This window comes from Papilio polytes, unplaced genomic scaffold (genome assembly GCF_000836215.1).
Source record: "Papilio polytes unplaced genomic scaffold, Ppol_1.0 DF824325.1, whole genome shotgun sequence".
NCBI classification, from domain to species: domain Eukaryota; kingdom Metazoa; phylum Arthropoda; class Insecta; order Lepidoptera; family Papilionidae; genus Papilio; species Papilio polytes.
In genome coordinates, this window is record NW_013524879.1 from 1,010,966 (window position 1) to 1,029,977 (window position 19,012).

A 19,012-nucleotide genomic window follows, 5' to 3' on the forward strand; every position below is an offset into this window, starting at 1 on the left:
GCGTCTCCTTCTCCGTTAATGAAGGGTAGGCAACGCATCTGCAATAGCGGATGTTTATGGGCAGCGGTCGCTTTCCATTTCGGTGGATTCAGGTGGCCGCTTGCTCGTTTGCCATCATATATTATACAAAAAAAATAGGTTTCATTATGTAATAAAAGGCATAGCCATAAAGTTGCAAAACAAACTATACTATTCGGTCAGTATTGATTAGAGTAATAAAAACCATACGTGCCCGTTCTATAATAATCCATCTATCGAACCAGGAAATGCGTACTTATGGTACGGCTGGTGTTTTAAAAATAAACTCAAGAATTTATTGACTTATCCCAGCTTCCTTCCGTGGTTCTTTTGATCTTTGGTAATGTAACGACTTTAAGAATCTGTACTAACAGTGTGACGGAGAAAACGAAATGGTCGCAGATGACATTTTAGTCTATGATACAAAATGGCGGGGAATTTTGACATTTTTAAATTAAATAAATGGGGAAGTAAATGAAATGAATTGATTTCTTTTATTTAAGAATTATCCGGAAAATTAAGCGTCAAATTAAACGTATTTCATAGAAACACCATGAAATTGAAGTTGATTAATGAATAACGGAACGTCAAAAGTCAAACATTTGAATTTTGTCATAGATTAAAAACCATAACATAATATTGTCGGTGGTCTATCAAAGATTAAAAACTGAATATTTAAATCAAACTGAAGCTCACATTCTACAATCTTTACAAATAGCCCTTACAAAGAAACCCACTCAGATAATATTGCTTGTAGCTAATAAAATTGATAGTTCGACCCGAACGAACCAGAACTATTCGATAAGAATGTTGGAATTGCGAAACATTTTCCTTATCGTAGTTTACCGAATGTCTGGCAAGTAAGAGGTTATGTATAAAGTTAGTATAATTTGATAGCAATTGTTAAAAAGAAGCCAGCGAACAAGAGTGAAAAGTTGTTACTTTTTTTAGATGTTAATAATTTTAGTTTGTAATTTTATATTTCACTACCAAATGCTATAATAAATAAATAACATTCCGTTTGTTTTAATTAAAAACGCTTCTATTATTAAATCTATTTTATAAACGGAATACATAAATTGTAACTTTCCACCTTTATCCTTACAAGCTTCAAAATATTTTCTAAATGTTACCAACATGGCAACACTAAATAAAGTACATCCCACACTATTGATACAAGGTCGATACGGTCCAATGGTGGTCCAAATTACACTGGTTGAGCAACAAGCCTAATATAATGTAACCTTAAGCCCTCAACTATTTGTCTAATCAAGTAACACTACTAAGTATGGCATTGGCCCTTAATGGGATCATAATTGAGGATTTATTTGGATGAAGTATGCAGGAAGATGTGAATTGAATATAATTGGTGAAGACCATATCAAATATCTCTTTTAGATGTACTGTTAGAAAGAGATAGCTTGATCAGTAATACCAAATGTAAACACATTACATTTTCTATATTAATATATGGAAAAAGGGCCATAAGCTACAAGCTGCCAACATTAGGGAAGCAAGATTATTATGGTAACTGTAATTTTGACATTTGCAATTGAGAATTTGACAAATGTAAACAATAAAATGAAGTTTTTATTTTACATTCGGATAAAGCCGTACAGGCACAACTAGTCGTTAATGAATCTATTTTTTTTTTAATTTGATTTTAAGTCAATCATCAGCAATGATTATAATAAAATATTCCTTTAAAATTGAATTACTTACAAAGTTAAAACGTCATTGTAACTTTTTAAAAATATAACGCAAAGGCACAGAACAAGTTTCTGCCAATCGTAATATTTCTTCAATCAACAATACTTCACTAATTTTATCTACCGTGGGGTCTGATAGGCTTTACTGCTGGGGATCTTTGTTCGACAATAAATAGATTTATGATATCGGGGAGTTTTGTATGGGCCGTTAATTTTAATGCTACACACTGCATTCAAAACATATATTTATAGTTTTATAGCTAAAAAGGGAAAAAAGATCCCAAATTACGTCACGAGATTTTGAGCTAAACTATTTAACTACGCCGTAGTCTTTGACATTAAAAATCAAACAAATGATAAAAAAAGAATTATCAAAATCGGTCAACTAGCGGCGGAGTTATACCGTAACACACATAAAAAACATACAGACGAATTGAGTACCTCCTTTTGGGAAGTCGGTCAAAAATAACATTTATTAGTGAATAGTGTAAGAAAATCTATTGAAGTTGGTAACCGCATTTAGATATACCTGAGAATTCTCAATATTATAACCTAACTATGTATGTAAATATAACCTTAAATTAAAAAACCAACAATATTAAGTTACATATGGGCTCTTCTACAGTTCTAGACTATCTTATCTATGCCTTTTAATGATACGTTCAGAGATTTTTAACTGCAAACTCTAAATGTTTCAAAATAAATCAAAACTTTCGCATTTACAATATTAAAATAAAAATTAAGATAGTAATAAGTATGATACTTACAAGAGACAAAAGGTATTTTGTTAGGTTAAATTCTCACAGAGATGTTTTCAAAATGACGTTTCGAACATCGACTCTATTATACGTTAATCTTTGTTATTTTATAGGTTATGTATAGGTTGTACGCAACTAAATATGAATGGAATTTAGAACCGGTTGGTTTAAATAAATATTTATACAGATACGAAACCTGTTTTACGATAGTTCAAGAATTAAAAGCAAAACAAACGAATTTCAAGTTACAAAATTCATTGAACAAAGGAACTTTGCGAAATTACTGAATAAAAGCGAGTTAGTTTTTCATAGAGCATGCGCACACCTCAAACTAAACTATTGCACAACTGTTTAGTCTCGGTTTGATTTGTGAATCAACAAGCCTAATATAATATGATATATGGAGGTTACACTACTTTTTAGTTGTATTTAACAGTTTAATTGGCTAAACAATAGACAATCGCACAACCGTTATGCGATAGTTTAGTCAAAGCTGTTTGCATGTTGTTATATTAGATTCAATTCTTTTATATGACTACAAAATGTTGACAACATATAACTGACATACCAACAAAAATATCAATTTAGTCAACAAATATAGGTCAGTGGAATTCCAAGAGCTCGTTAAATGTACAAATATTGACATTTTCGCTTTCTATAAGTAGAAAGTGATAGGTTATGGGTTTGGGTTACAGTGGGGGAATTTGATTTCCTACCCATTTGTATTATATTACATTTTTGGCTCAATTACATTGAAAATTTATCACGACACATTACCAAAACTCTTATGGTGACAGTATTTTGTTATTCGATCTTAAATTGGAAACTATGTAAATTGTTTTATTGAATTTAGATTTCAGATTTATAATTATACTGCCAAGTGGAATTAGAAAAAAAAGTAAGTAACCTATGTGTTCTTCCAGACTATCCTCTACATCTATGCCAAATTTCATCGAAATCCGTTCAGCCGTTTAGGCTACAAACTCTAACAAACATCCAACTAACTAAACTTTGTATTATTTTAAACATTATAAAGAGGAAAGATTTAATGGATTCATAAGTCGAAAACTACTGGGCCGATTTTAAAAGTTCTTTCACCATCAGAAAGGTAATTTATCTTTGCGTAAAATAAACTATATTTTATTATTACTAATGTTTGGGAACTATTAATAAACAGCGTGTTTCTGGACGTCGACGTTAAAAATTCACTAAACTATTCTAGGCTTACGCTATCTAAACCGTTAGAGGTATATAAAAATGATGTATGAAAGAATTGTAGAGCTCAAACGTACACGTACTCTACAAATTGTAACAGTGATCATCATCACCAGCTCACTATACGTCCCCACCGAGGGGCTCGGAGCCTACCCTAATAAGGGGTGACTAGGACATAGTCAACCTGCACTGCGGGTTGGTTGACTTCACACATATCTTTGAATTTCATCGCCGATATGTGCAGGCATCACGATGTTTTCCTTCACCGTAAGAACGTCGGGTAAATTATGTACATATGAAAATTCGAAAAATCTAAAATCACATTGGTACAGCGGGATTCGAACCCAAGACCTGTAGATCAAGTCAAGTGTTTAAACAACTGAGCCACCGACGCTCTTACAATAACAGTGATCGCGTTGTGCGAAATCCTAATTAATTTCAATTACATAATTACTTCGATATGACGTAATCATTATGAAATATTACTAGAGGTTATTGGAGCGACTTTCTTGATAAACAGCTCTTTGTCATTTACCATTCATCAAATTTAGTGGGCCAATCTATAGAGTCAAAGGTAAACGCATAACATTATCGAATTTATTTTCATGCAATCGATTGTGTTTTGTTCGATTTTTAGGTTAAGTTAACACATCGCTAAGAATTGAGATTTAAAAGTAACAAGTCATTTAGTGTCAGAGTAAATCGTTTGAAATGTCTGAGTAAAATGGCGTTGCCATGACGACTGCCCCGTCATCTAGAGAGACGAAAATTGTACAATCTTACTAACAAATGCGAATAGAGTGATGTTTCTTGGATGGTATTTCTTATGGATCTTAATGAAAACTATACAAATAATAAAATTGGAGTGTCTCTGATGTATTTGCGTTGCTGAAAACGAAAATCCCATTAAAAAAAAATTGTCTGTCTCACAAGCCGCGTTTATTTCGGGTAATCTCCGAAACAGACCGGACTTACACTAAAGAGTAGCTGACAGACGGGCATATTATAGGCTTTTTTATACTTAATATTACGTGGACTAAGTCGCGGGCAAGTTAGTTAGACATAGATGTGGAGCATAGTCCGAAAGAACAGTTTTTTAATTCCGTGCAAGCTGATTTGCGGGCGACAGTTAATCGTTTATAACTTTGTTACCTTATGTTACCTTCAATATACGATAAGCTATCGCTTTTGCGTCATTCAACCCACGCTAGCTGAAGTACGAGATAAGAGTATTGGATATTTTGTGAAATACAATACAATAACACTGGTTGCATTATAGATGACAGAGTGTAGGTCGCTTGTATTTTAAAAAGAAAAACTTTGTAGTTATAAGAGAAGAGACAAACGGAACACCGAAGTACTCATGGATGTCTATAGTTTTTTAAGGTTTAGTTAAGTTACTTAAGTTAGTTTTAGTTAATCATTCTCTTCTAACTTAAACATTGATGTCTAAGCGGAATGTATAAGAGGTTATTTTGCTAACGACAGTTTTTTCTTCGTTCCGACGCAATTTATTATATCAGCGCCTAAATGTTGAAAATAGGTAAGGAATATCACGCCTTTTAGCCTGTCCATTTAATAGAGATCAGGAGACGAATAAATCGCAAACCTTTGAGTAAATCGCACAACTGTTTGTCGATTGTTTCGCTGTTCAACTGTTTAGTTGCACTAAAAATCGCGTATTGGCACCTCTATAGCTCATAATGAAAGAGAGACTACAGTTGTGCGATAGTTTAGTTTCAGTTGTGTTTAGAGTGTTAATGTACCGTTACATATGGACGCATTCTAACCGTTTCAAAATATACTATTTTAAAAATTCTATACCACAGAGATCGAAGGGCCAATAAATTACATGTTCTCTGAGTACATAAAGAGCGTCTTTTTTACTTTGGAAAGAAAGTCCGAAGTACACAGGCCTCATTCAGTGACCGAACTAAATTACCATAACCTGATCTTACTGGAAGAATAAGTACGAATACGTAACATGCGAAAATTAACCCTAACACAATAGGATTGGGTTCAAATTGTGCTAAATCGTAACTGTCACCACAGACAAATTGTAGGCACAAACAAGTTCCGAATTTTGTTTTTTTAACAATTTACCGGTACTGATGATCAATCGTTATAAAAAGATTCAGTCACGATCGACATTTTGAATCGATTGAAAATCGATATTGAACAACAGAAGCGTCTTAATCGATTCGAAATTCGATTCAGCGTGGGAAATATTAAAGGGATAGATTTATAAGTTTAAATACGGGTTAGCAATGAAGTAATTTAAAAAGTGATAAATCATACTAATGTTATAAATGCGAAAGTTTAGATGGATGGATGTTTGTTAGAGTTTGTAGCCTAAACTGCTGAACGGATTTCGATGAAATTTGGTATAGATGTAGACGACAGTCTGGAAGAACACATAGGCTACTCACTTTTTTTTTTAAATCCAACGCAGACGGAGTCGCGAGCGAACACTTCATTAACTGGCAATTGTCACATAAAAAATAAATTTTAATTTCATGGCAACACTATAACCTTTAAAACAATACATCTAGATAATAAAGTTGCCTTTGCCTTAAATCGGAGACAAAGAGGAAAGGTCGCGATTCCAAAATGAGATATTTTAAATACAGATTATTTCAACACCACCCTTAAATAGTATATGAAACTGGCTTTATTTAAAAACATCAGCACATTGCCAAAAAAAGAAACAATTATGACGAATCAAGGGATGTACCAAAAAAAGTTACCGCGCATTTTTAATCGAACGATTAAAATTCTCTTGTCGAATTTTTTTTTTCTCAACTGCCAGTGTAATTATAATTTCCCGCCATTTTGAGACATAACACGTAAAATGTCATCAAAACCTACATAAGATTGCTTACTTCTTAATAAAAATGCGACTTCTTAGTATATATGTGTGTATCGATTGAATTTCACAAATGTACCACATAGTAACACAACACATAGACTGTTAAGTACTAGCTGTTCCACTGTACTGTTTACATGTGTCAAATTGTCAATTGCAAATTTCAAATGACATGACATGACAAACCTTGGCAATCTTGCTTCCTTGATGTTGGTAGCTACTTATGGTCTCTTTCCCACATTAGAGTTTTTATCCAAAATATTTACCCCCTAAGTTTGATGACATGAAAATATATAGCCTAAATCGTGACGTAAGTGTAGGGCTTTTTATTAAAAAAAGAGTTATACAAAAATATGCCATGGTTACTGATATCTTAGGCAACAAAGAAGTATGTGTTTACGCTTTATTATATTAAACAGTATAGATTTTTTAAATTAGCGTGCATGAAGTCGTGGGCAAAGGCAGATTAAAAATATAAAGATAATCAAAACCTTGACTTTCAAGACACTTTAATGAAAATTCAAATCTTAGATCTGATAGGCAATTTCGCCGCCATTTTCAATATAATATTACGGCAATTTTATAAGACTGATCGACGTTTCAAGTTCTAAGCATGGGTTACCAAAACCGGTTAAAACGTATGCACATTTAATGAATCGGTAAGCCTATTACAAACGCGACAAAAATAACCCACCTGTTGATAGGGTTGCCGCATAATACCGGTTTTTATTTTGTTGCCACCTATAAAAACATAGACTGTTTCTTCCCCATAATTTAATTTAGCTTTACATGTGCTTGTTAAAAATCGATTTTAGACACCAAAACAAATGACTATCAAATAAAACTAAAAAATTAATAGTTAACTAGCTTTAGCTCGCTACTCCGTCCGCTTGGAATTATAAAAAAAACAAATGTAAGTAGCCTATGTGTTCTTTCAGACTCTCTGCATCTATGCTTAATTTTATCGAGATCCGTTCAGCAGTTTAGGCACAAACTCTAACTAAAATCCATCCAAAAATCGCATTTACAATATTAGTAAGATATGTGTGTTATTTAATTAACTATCTGTTATTTTTAACATCAAAATTCTGCTTATAAAACACTATTCTACGAGTACGTTATTTCGCCGTGACACTGTCAACCGGTTATCCTGGCAACCCTATTACCGTGTCACCACAACCGTAACAGATAATATAACTAATGCTTCGTTGCTAAATATTGCAAGATAAGAAACCAGTTCAGGAGCACTGTAGTTTACATTATAACAAGCTTAAACATCGAAGAGGGAAACCGTAGCTACATAATTACAGTTGACTAGCTTTCACCCGCGACTCCGTCTGCATGGGATAAAAAAAAACAAAATTGAGTAGCCTATTTGTTCTTCAATACTATCCTCTACATCTATGCCAAATTTGATTGAGATCCGTTCAGCAGTTTAGGCTACAAACTCTAACAAACATCTATCCATCTAAACTTTCGCATTTATAATATTAGTATGATTGGCACCTAAGACTTGGAAATAGCTAGTTTTAAGCTATCGAGTGATGCATCTTATTATTAGTAACTGGCTGTTGCTCGCGACAACGCCCGCGTGCAATAAAAAAAATATAGCCTATATTACACACTCACACTGGTAACATAACTTTTCAATGGTGAAAGAATTTTTGAAATCGGATCAGTAGTTTTTTAGTTATTTCAACGCATACAAAATACCTTTCTTTCCTCTTTATACTATAATATTTTAAATAGGAAAGATTTGTATTTTTGTATATATTGAAATAACTCGAAAACTACTGATCCGATTTTAAATTATTGTAACACTAGCTGTTCCCGTGCGGCTTCATCCGCATGTAATTAAGAAAATTTATTTTATTGTTTATGTTTTTCAAATTACCAATTGCAATTGTCAAAACGACATGACATGATGACGAACTAAGGCAGTCTTACTTCCTTGATGTTGGCAGCTTGTAGTTTACGGTCCCTTTTCCACATGAAGGTATTTTTCCAATTTATTTATCTCTAAGCTTAATAGCATGAAAATATATATAGCCTAAAGCGTGACGCAAGTGTAGGACTTTTTATTAAAATGAGAGTTATTCGAAAATATGATGTAATTGCTGACATCTTAAGCAGCAAAGAAGTGTGTGTTTACGCTTTATTATAATAGTATAGAATTCACGTGGGTGAAGTCGCAAGCAATAGTAGTAATATTATTGTCAGGGATCCCTAAAGTAGGTGTATTTACGCCTCTTGATTGCAAAACATGTGTTTGATGTCAATATATGATGCATGACCGTTATCGTTTATTTCAACATAAGCTTATTGATAAGATTGTTTACGTGTTCCTCTTATATGGGTTATGTAATGTACTGTCTATTAATAAATTGTTATTTCATATTTTCTCAGACTCCGGTCACACTAAACTATTCCATATATCTTTATTTCTTATTTTCTATCTATACTATTATAATAAAGCGTAAATACACACTTCTTTGATGCCTAAGATGTCAGCAATTACAGCAATTTTTAATAAAACTTTTTTATTAAAAAGCTATACACTTACGTCATGCTTTAGGCTATATATTTTCACAACATTAAACTTAGGGAGTAAACGTTTTGGATAAAGACCCTAATGTGGAAAAGAGACCATAAGTTGCTGCAAACATCAAGAAACCAAGGTTGCCATCGTCATGTCATTTTGACATTTGCTAATTATAATTTGACAAATGTAAACAATAAATAAAATTCTATAAAAAATAGAGCACCACCGGCTGCGGAATCCGATGACTCAAGCAGCCAGTGGTCAGTGCAGAGACAGGAACCTCCTCACTAATCGTGCGGTTTCTAAAATAACCGCCTTTTGAATCGGGGCCCAACCAACTGTCTAGCGAGAGCTTCTTGAAATGTTGGTCGAAGCTCTTCGCTATTAGCCCGTGTACCGAAACGACTAACGGAATAATGGTAGTCGATTTCATACGCCACATGGCGGTAAATTCGTGAGCCAAATCCAAATATCTTAATCAGTAAAAATATTTTTGGGTGACACACTAGCAGCTAGTTAGCTGCGTTGTTGTATAGCTCGGAGATTTTAAGTTTGTCAAATCTATTTTTAAAAGCGTTGACTGTTGGAGTCACTACACTATCCGGAAGCCTGTTCCATACCGTGACAACTCTGTTAGACAGAAACTGCTTGAATGAGTTCCTTTTTGCTGCTAGTTGCCATAGTTTAAGGCGACGACCACGTGTTCTATCGCACTGTTTAGTGTCGCTTTGATTCCTATTAGATTTTTAGTTGTGCAACTAAACAGTTGAATGCTGAAACAATCGCACAGTGCGATACTTTAGTCAGAAATGCATCTATCATCATCACCAGCTCACTATATGTCCCCACCGAGGGACTCGGAGTCTATAAAGGATGACTAGGCCCAGTCAGTCAACGACGGTGCACTGCGGGTTGGTTGACTTCACACATATCTTTGAATTTCTTCGCCGATATGTGCAGGTTGCATCACAATGGTTTCCTTCACCGTAAGAACGTCGGGTAAATTATGTACATATGATAATTCGAAAAATCAAAAATCACTTTGGTACATGGCATCGAACCCAAGACCTGTAGATTACAAGTCAAGTGCTTAAACCACACACTTTACTAAGTATAGATTACTGAGAAACTTAAGTTATTACTAAGCTATAGTGTGTAAGAATTTTTAAATTCTTTTAAACATCTAATACGATAAAATATTACATCGTAAATGTTACTTATTTGTGTAACATTATACATTTCGGCAACGCCACTCTAAAAAGTAATAGAACGGAACGTTATTAAAAAACTGTCATCAGACAGCTGATGATATCGTGGGACAGTGGTTGCCAACCTTGAAATATAATACAACGAAAAGCATCAGGGGTGCTAAACAATAGGTACATTATTTAAGATGATAAATAAAGGTGTGAAGGGTGACCTTTGAATTTTAAAAGGGTGTGTTAGGGAAGCCCTAAATTGCATAATCGTCCGTAATATTGACAGTAGATTAGGTTAATAATAAATTGTCAGGTTACAATTTAACTAAAATAAAATCTTCACGCTACTAATAAATTAAGTGATAAAACATTTGAATAGATTTAAGTATTTTAATACGAAGGAAACTTAGGCTAAATTGAATAGTTGCATATGTAAGTAATCAAGAGAAAGAGTGTAGTTTTCGTAGAAAAAACAATACTAACAGTAAAAAACAATACTTGTACGCTCAACTAATTATATCTGACACTGGCTGAAAATAATAATCAAAAACAATCTATACATATAATAAAATTGGAGTGTCTGTTTCGAATATCAAAAGAAAAATGTCAGATGTATTTGCGTTGCTGATTACGAATATCGCATTTAAAAAAGTTTTGTCTGTCTGTCTGCAAGTCGCGTTAATTCCGGGTAATCACTGAAAAGGCTGGGCCGATCTCGACCGGACTTTCACTGAAGGGTAGCTGACATATGGTTACTTTTATCTTAATATTGCGTGGACGAAATCGCGGGCAACAGCTAGTTTTAAATAAAAACATCTGACTCTAGCTTCATGTCAATGTTATGATGTAATTGTCTCTACAGAATAAAATCCATTAAGTTTAATCACAAGTGGATAACATCACTTCATCCATACAAATGTAAATAAGGCAATAAAGTTTTATCTCCAAGGTGAATCCAATGACGTCCTGCCTTGTTAAGTTAAGCTCCGCCGTTTGTAGACTAAATTACGTAATTATATATCCAATATAAATAAAATACAATAAAATTAAATTAAAAATACGAACCTGATATCCTACACCTGTAAAAATAAACGCGGTAGAAAGTTAAACTTAGGAATAAACTGAGTATAAGCAAAATTTGTAGTTACATTTGCTTATACTCAGTTTATTTCTAAATTTAACTTTAAATTGCGTTTATTTGTAAGGCTGTTAGAGTTAAAAAAATGAAGGTTAACTTACGTTAATTCAATTATTTAGTTGACCTAAACACTAAAAGTAAAGTATTCCATTACACGAATATATGAAAAAAAAGTAGATAATTAGAGCCAAAAGCGTTTAAAACATTACTACCCGACATTTTCAAAAGAATCACTAGAAAAATCACTTTCATTTCCTCCGTTATCTATGGCTGACAGATTATAAAAAGTTATGCAACACAAAGTCAAGGTTACAACAGTTATGCAAACCGGTTATCGATATGCTAATAGCGAATTAGCAGTTTGCAAATATGCATTCGATTTCCATAAACAAAACGCATGCCGTTCTCACGTTTGCGCTCTTTTTTTTCTAACTTTTTAATATGACGTTAAAGGCAAAAGCGATACGATTTTTTTAATCTATTATTTTCAATTATTTATACGCTTAAGAAGGGAGATGTATAACTACACGAGAGATATATGACGTCACATAGAGATGTATGGAAGAGCACGTCATTGCGAAGGGAAAAGGGCCTAAAAAAGTTGAAGGGAAAATAGCCGTAATCATATCATATAAATATTATTATGCGAAAGTTACGATAGATGGATGGATGTTAGTTAGCGTTTGTAGCCTAAACGGCTGAACAGATCTCCATGACTTTTGGCACAGGTTTAGAGCATAGTCTGAAATAACACATACTTTTTATCCCAGGAGTAGCTACGGTTCCCGTGGGATTTATTACTTTGGTTTTTAAATGTTTACTCGATCATTCTGCAACGGTTCAACATATCTTATTGAAATTTGACACAGATATAAAACTAAGTCTGGAGTACACATGGGACAAGTTCATCCCTGAGAAATGTCCGGTTCCCGAGGGTTATTAATATAGTTCGTATGTTTTCTAATACCACGCGGACGGAGTCGCGGGCAACAGCTATTTATTAATAAATAATTTATTACGGAAGTGAATGGTAATCGTTTTTAACGTTTTAAATATTGGATGTCATTGTGATTATCAAATATCGTTTTTTAATAATTGTAATAGAATAATCCGGAATAAATTTATTATGATTTATCACTGACAGCGGAATATTGTCAATAGATATGATTTTTAGATCACGTACGCATTTGTCCTTGATAACAAAAATTGTTACTACGTAAATTTACAATGTGACTATGATTTTTCATTTTTAAGGACACTTTTTTCAATTAAGCTTTAAAACAAAGTATGCTATACATCTTATAAATGTGAAAGTTTAGATGGATGTTTGTTGGTTTGTACCCTAAACTGCTGAACGGATTTCGATGAAATTTGACATAGATGTAGAGGATAGTCTGGAAGAACATATAGGCTACTCACTTTTTAATTACACCCGAACTAAGTCGCGGGCGAAAGACTTTAAGTAAACTATCGCAGAACTGTTTAATCGCGCTTTGATTCCTATAAGCTTATGGAGGTGCGAACTCGATTTTTAGTTGTGCAACTAAACAGTTGAAGGCTGCGAAACACTCGACAATCGCACAACAGTTGTACCTTAGTTATAGTTTGTCTAAATAATTTAGATTAGTTTGACAATTAATTTCAAATTTAGAAGGCTGTATAAAATCAGTCATGAATCGATTTTCGATTTTTATTCTTATAGAAGTTGGAATAGATAGATTTATAGCTAGTTATAACTTATGAAATAAAAAAAAACACTGTTTTCTCAAATTAATAATGACCATAACAAATAATGAGAGTAAATAAATGTTTATTACTACTACAGCCGTACGTAATCGAATTATAATAAATGTAATAATCGTATTTCGCTATTATTTCCGTCATCGCTAAATTCTCTACACTATAATCAATAATAGAATTGTCCTCTAAATTAATGAATAAGAAAATATTAATTTTAGTTGAGTTTGTTAATTATTTAAACCGAATATCGATAGTTCAAAATTGTTTGCTATGTGTGTTTGTTTCGTCACTATGATACCTGTCTATTAAGCATGGCATTTGACTTCATATAAATTAAATTCGGTACTTCATATGCGTCATTTATCAAACTAATCTAAATTATTTAGACACACTATATCACTTAAGATCTTTTCTCTATTCAAGTATGTGTGAGCAACAATGGCGACAGGATCGAAAGTATGATGACGTCATCTTCGTAAATTCCAACGCAACACTGTCATATAAAAATTTGACAGTCACCTTTTTAATATTCCAGTCAAAAACATACGTGAAATCGTCACACGCGAGTGTATCACTTGACTATAGAGACACGGACTAGGCAAAGATCGTCTTTTGTACGAAGTAAATTCATACTTCTAGCGGGGATTTGACTACTTTTATTAGTTAGGGATACAACACTAGTGATGACCTTCCTTCATCAGATTTCCTGATAAAATCTAGAATATACATGAAAAAGCAAATTTTTTTAAACATGTGCTCTTTCGTATAATGTAGATTTTATCAGAAAATCTGATGTGGGACGGAAAAACGCTTTGGATCTCAGCCTTTTTGTACCAATGTCTCAAAAAATACACCCAAAACGAGAACACAATCAAGTTTCCGAACTTATTTTTATTTGTCAGAGGGAAATGACTGTTCTGTACAGATCCCGTTTCTTAAAAGTCAAAGTTACCTATACTAGTCACTAGAAGTAACTGGATACAAATTCCTTTATAATGTGCGGCTCTCGGTCCTAATTTGAAAGTAAAATAAGCCACGGATCCACGCGGCGAATAAATAAATAGTTTTTACAAAGAAACACCTTAAAAACAAATTATTACTATTACTACTAAAATAAATAACAAAAATTAAAACAGCTCAGGATTATTCTTACTATTTTACTAATCATACTAATATTATAAATGCAAAAGTTTAGATGGATGGATGTTTGTTAGAGTTTGTAGCCTAAACGGCTGAACGGATTTCAATAAAATTTAGTATATATCTAGAGGATAGTCTGGAAGAACATGTAGGCTACTTACTTTTGTTTTTTTTTAATTCCACGGGGACGGAGTCGCGGGCGACAGCTAGTATTATATATGTGAAAATTTAGAAAGATGTTTGTTAGAGTTTGTAGCCTAAACTGCTGAACGGATCTCGATGTAGGCAGATATAGAGCATACTTTGGAAGAAAACATAAGGCTACAACCTAGTTTTCTATATTTTAAAACAAATAAATAAAAAATACTTTTCTACTATTTATATCGGAAAATATAACCTAAAATATATAAATTCCTGTCATTATTGCCGGTATAAGTTTGCACAGACAAAAAAAGGCCGCGTAATCTTCCACAGATTATATGAAATTGCGAACCAACCTTGTACCTAATGACAGTTAGACTTTATCGTATGTAAAGATTACGGCCTACGATAATTGCGATTGTAGGTGTAATGCGATACAAAAAAAATTTACTCGTAAAGCGTATTGAATTTTTTTTATATAATAAAAGGGGGTAAAGGAGCGGCGTGCACATAAAGGTAGTCAACGACACCCACACATCTGCAACACCAGAGGAACTACAGATGTGTTGGCCTTTGAGAATTATTTTGGAAATATCGCCGAGGACAAACTGTTCCACAACGCGGCTGTGGAATAATTAACAATTCCACATAATTAACACTACATAGATACCTACGTATGTTAAATTTAAATAATTGCATAAACAATTACGTACCAAACAGTTTTTGCTAAACTTGACCCCGTATTTAACTTTGTAATTGTAATTAAAAACGAATTAAAAACATACGTTTTCTATTACATCAATCCATTTTAAATTTCATTTTAAACTAGCTCTAGCGACTCCGTTCCCGTGAGATTAAAAAAACAAAACTGAATAGCCTGTGCTCTTCCAGACTATCTTTACATTTGTGCCAAATTTCATCGAAATCTGTTCAACAGTTTAGGCTACAAACTCTAACAAACATCCATCTAAACATTCACATTTATGATATTAGTAAGAATTGATTTGATTTTCGAAATTCAAAGTTTCAAATTTTTCAAAACATTTACAGTAGAATTCTTACTCCTAGCTTACCTATATTGGCTTTGTTTAAGAAAACTCTCCCAAAAAGCCTAAGTAACTTTTCAACATAAGTAGGTTCGGCTTTAAAACATGACAGAGTACCAATAAGTACCCAAGACCTTTAACCTAAGGACATTAGCAAGGTTTTCGAAAGATACAGTTACATTTATATAGAAATACGTCTATTTGTGTGTAGTTTCATGAATATTTAGTTTGCGTCGACTTTTCCAACTCGAATGCATCTCGTCTTGTCTAAAATAAATACCTTACCGCACCGTGTAGCTATTTAAAGTTTTCGCAACAAACCCGCTCAGACACAAAACAAAAATGTAGACAGCATAAAATCTTATTATTAGATATCTCACGCTGACACAGAATGCACCAGGCTGTATCTAAAATAATCCTTGACCACTTATTCATTAAAAAAAAACTTTTCACAAGCACAAAATAAAGAAAATCAAACACAACACGTGACTAGCGCGAAATTAAAAAAAAACACAAATATAAACTCCTTGCTGTCAGAAAATCCAGATTAAATATCAACGCATGTTTTTAAACGGAACGCATTTGTAATAAAAAAAAAAAGTAAAAATAGTTGATGCGTTTGCACGTACCGAGCGGTTAAAACGCGACTGTTCCGTCGTGCTCCAAAACTCTTACTGAGGCGACTTTTTCGAACGCTTCGCTTTCAGAACAAGCTCCATCTTTCTTGTGTGCGTTTGTAGTGAAGGACGCGATGTCGATAGGTTAGTTTTATCGATCTATTTATCTATTGTACATTGTAATATTTTCCACTATTACTATTATTATTATTATACTATTGTTATTACTATTATTATCTAATTAATTCAGCTATCCAATATAAAATATTTATGTAACTACGCTAACAAATTAACTGATATAAATATTACGCAAGAATATTAAAATACCGTAGGTTTTACTTATTTAGTTAACTTCTCGATTTATTACTATTTGTATAATCAATAGTTAATTAAAATTATATTTATCTATGCTACATTGTGTTATTAAATAAAAAAAATAAAAAATCTCCATTGCTGTCAGTGTAGCAAAACTTTATGCTCTTAGGAGAGAGAGAAAATTTTCCATATTAAAACACTTTAAAAAGTAAAGTTTTATAGTTTATTACATTCTCGTAGTTTTATAATTTCACGATTAAGATTTTCTATAAGTTTTAAAATGTTTCATTTGTTACCTTTTTGTTTTGTAATTTTTTCGATATTCATAATAATATTCTTTCACAATCATTAGTCTAGTCTAGTTATCTGTTTACTGCTGAACGTTATTTCGTATTCCCTTTTCACTTAAATTCCAAGATAAAAACGCTCAAAATCATCGTACAATCGAATTCCTAAAACACCATAGAACATCACTAACCCGGAACATTATCCCCATAACACACACGCTCCATTTCACACACACATACAAACTCAGTGAATTAGAGCTTAAAGCTAAATTATACTGACCTTCCATTTAAAACCTTATTCCAAAGGAACAGAGTCTATTTGATTTTAATTATTTCTTCTAGGTGATTTCACAGCTCCAAAGATTAATAGATTTTATTGTCTTCTACTTGTTTGTTTTATCATATATCTTAGTAAAGTTTCATGACTTTAAATATAAAGGACTAGCTGTTATATATAAATAAACTAGCTGTTACATGCGGCTTCATCCGCAAGAAATTATAATTTATTTCATTCTTGAAATTCTCAATTTCTGTACTTACTTCTTGCTTAAATTTTATAGACAACTCTTCTATCGCCACCAATTTTTCGACTAGTAGTTTATCATTAGTATTATTTTTATGAAGTTATGGAAGCTATCTGGGTCACATTTGTCAAATGGGGATGTTTCCTAATTTTTGGAATTGCTTTTATTATGTAGATAAACCGTATCTGAATATGAAAAAAAATATAATAAAATCATATACGCAACATTTCATTACAAAAACACTTAACTAAAAACAACTTCTCCAAAGACCGCGAAAACGCCTCATGACGTCACTTTCTTGCTTACAAACCTCGCGTCAAACCTGTCAAATTTGAATATTAGCTACTCAAATAACTTTTACTATTTTTTTCGTCATATTGATCGAAAATTTGCTCGTAAAATATGTCGTAAATATAATAACCTTGCTTCCTTAATGTTGGCAGCTAGTAGTTTAGGTCCCTTTCCCACGTTGGGGTTTTTATCCAATTTATTTACCGCCTAAGATTAATAGCGTGAAAATATATAGCCTAAAGCGTGACGTAAGTGTAGGGCTTTTTATTAAAAAAGGAATTATTCAAAAATATGCTGTAATTGCTGACATCTTAGGTAACAAAGAAGTGTGTGTTTACGCTTTATTATATTAAAGTATAGAAACGAACATGTAACTACATATTTTAATACTTATTCATACTTGAACTATCCAACTTCTTAAATGAGCCTAAAAAAAAACAAGCAAAGTCAAACTGATACGAAATAAAGCCTTGTCAATCTTCATTCAAATTTCGCCATTGCCACAGTACATTGTTAAAAATGAATGCTGCGAAATACAACACAAAGTCATTCAAAAGAAACCCAGAAAATGTAGACGTGTATACTAACCTAGACCTTACGGGTAACCTAGAAAATGTAAATTAGCCAACTGTAACGTTTTTATTGCCTTTTTCACTAACCAGCGCCTAAAGTTTTCTATGATAGATGTCCCTTAGTTTAATGATCTAAATAAAAAGCATAAAGTTGGTAAAAAGGAGTTTCTAGAAATCCCCTAAATTATGCTTTAGGGATCCCTAAATTTAAGGAATCGAGTGTTAAAATAAGCAATCATAATCATTAGCTACAAAGCAACTACGCCTACCCACGTGTTGGTTGACTTCACATATTCATCGTAAGAACGTCGGGTAAATTGGAAATTTGACTTTTTACCTATTTACCATGTTAATAGGTGTTCATCTTTTTTTGGTTATACCAAATTTTCAACAGTGGTAGAAAGTAGTAGTCGCTTTTATATCAGCTGTAGGGTCGGCACGCCCCTAATACCACGGACACACAGGAGATGAAGTGGAAGCAATTTCGCGTTTCGTTGATGAGTGTGGTGCCGGCCCAACTTTAGTCTCTTTTCCTTTCCAGCCTTTTTCTTATGGAAAAGGATGGGAAGGAAGTGAATTTGACGGCAGAGGACACGTATAGGTAGGGGAAATATCCTCTTTATTTGCGTCTCCTCCTCCGTCGATCAAGACTAGGCGCATCTGCAATTACAATTGTCCATGGGCAGCGGTCGCTTCGCCATTTTAGCGGATTCAATTGGTCGCTTGCTCGTTTGCCACCTCATATTATAAAATATCTATACATATAAACAGATGTAAGGAAAAATTGTATTTACGTGTGATGAATATGTCACCATGATGATAAACACAATAGATTACGTAAGCTTATAATCATACTAATATTATAAATGCGAAAGTTTAGTTGGATGGATGGAT

General features: G+C 33.0%; 1 protein-coding gene across 1 annotated transcript in view; it reads right to left on the minus strand.

The window, feature by feature from the left end:
* Positions 1-16,226, minus strand: part of LOC106099848 (protein amalgam-like) — a 120,610-nt gene extending 104,384 nt beyond the window's left edge. Inside the window, exon 1 of the mRNA XM_013278530.1 lies at positions 16,142-16,226. The gene's annotated coding sequence lies outside the window, so the exon portion shown is untranslated. The remainder of the gene's footprint in view (positions 1-16,141) is intronic.
* Positions 16,227-19,012: the final 2,786 nt, after the last annotated feature.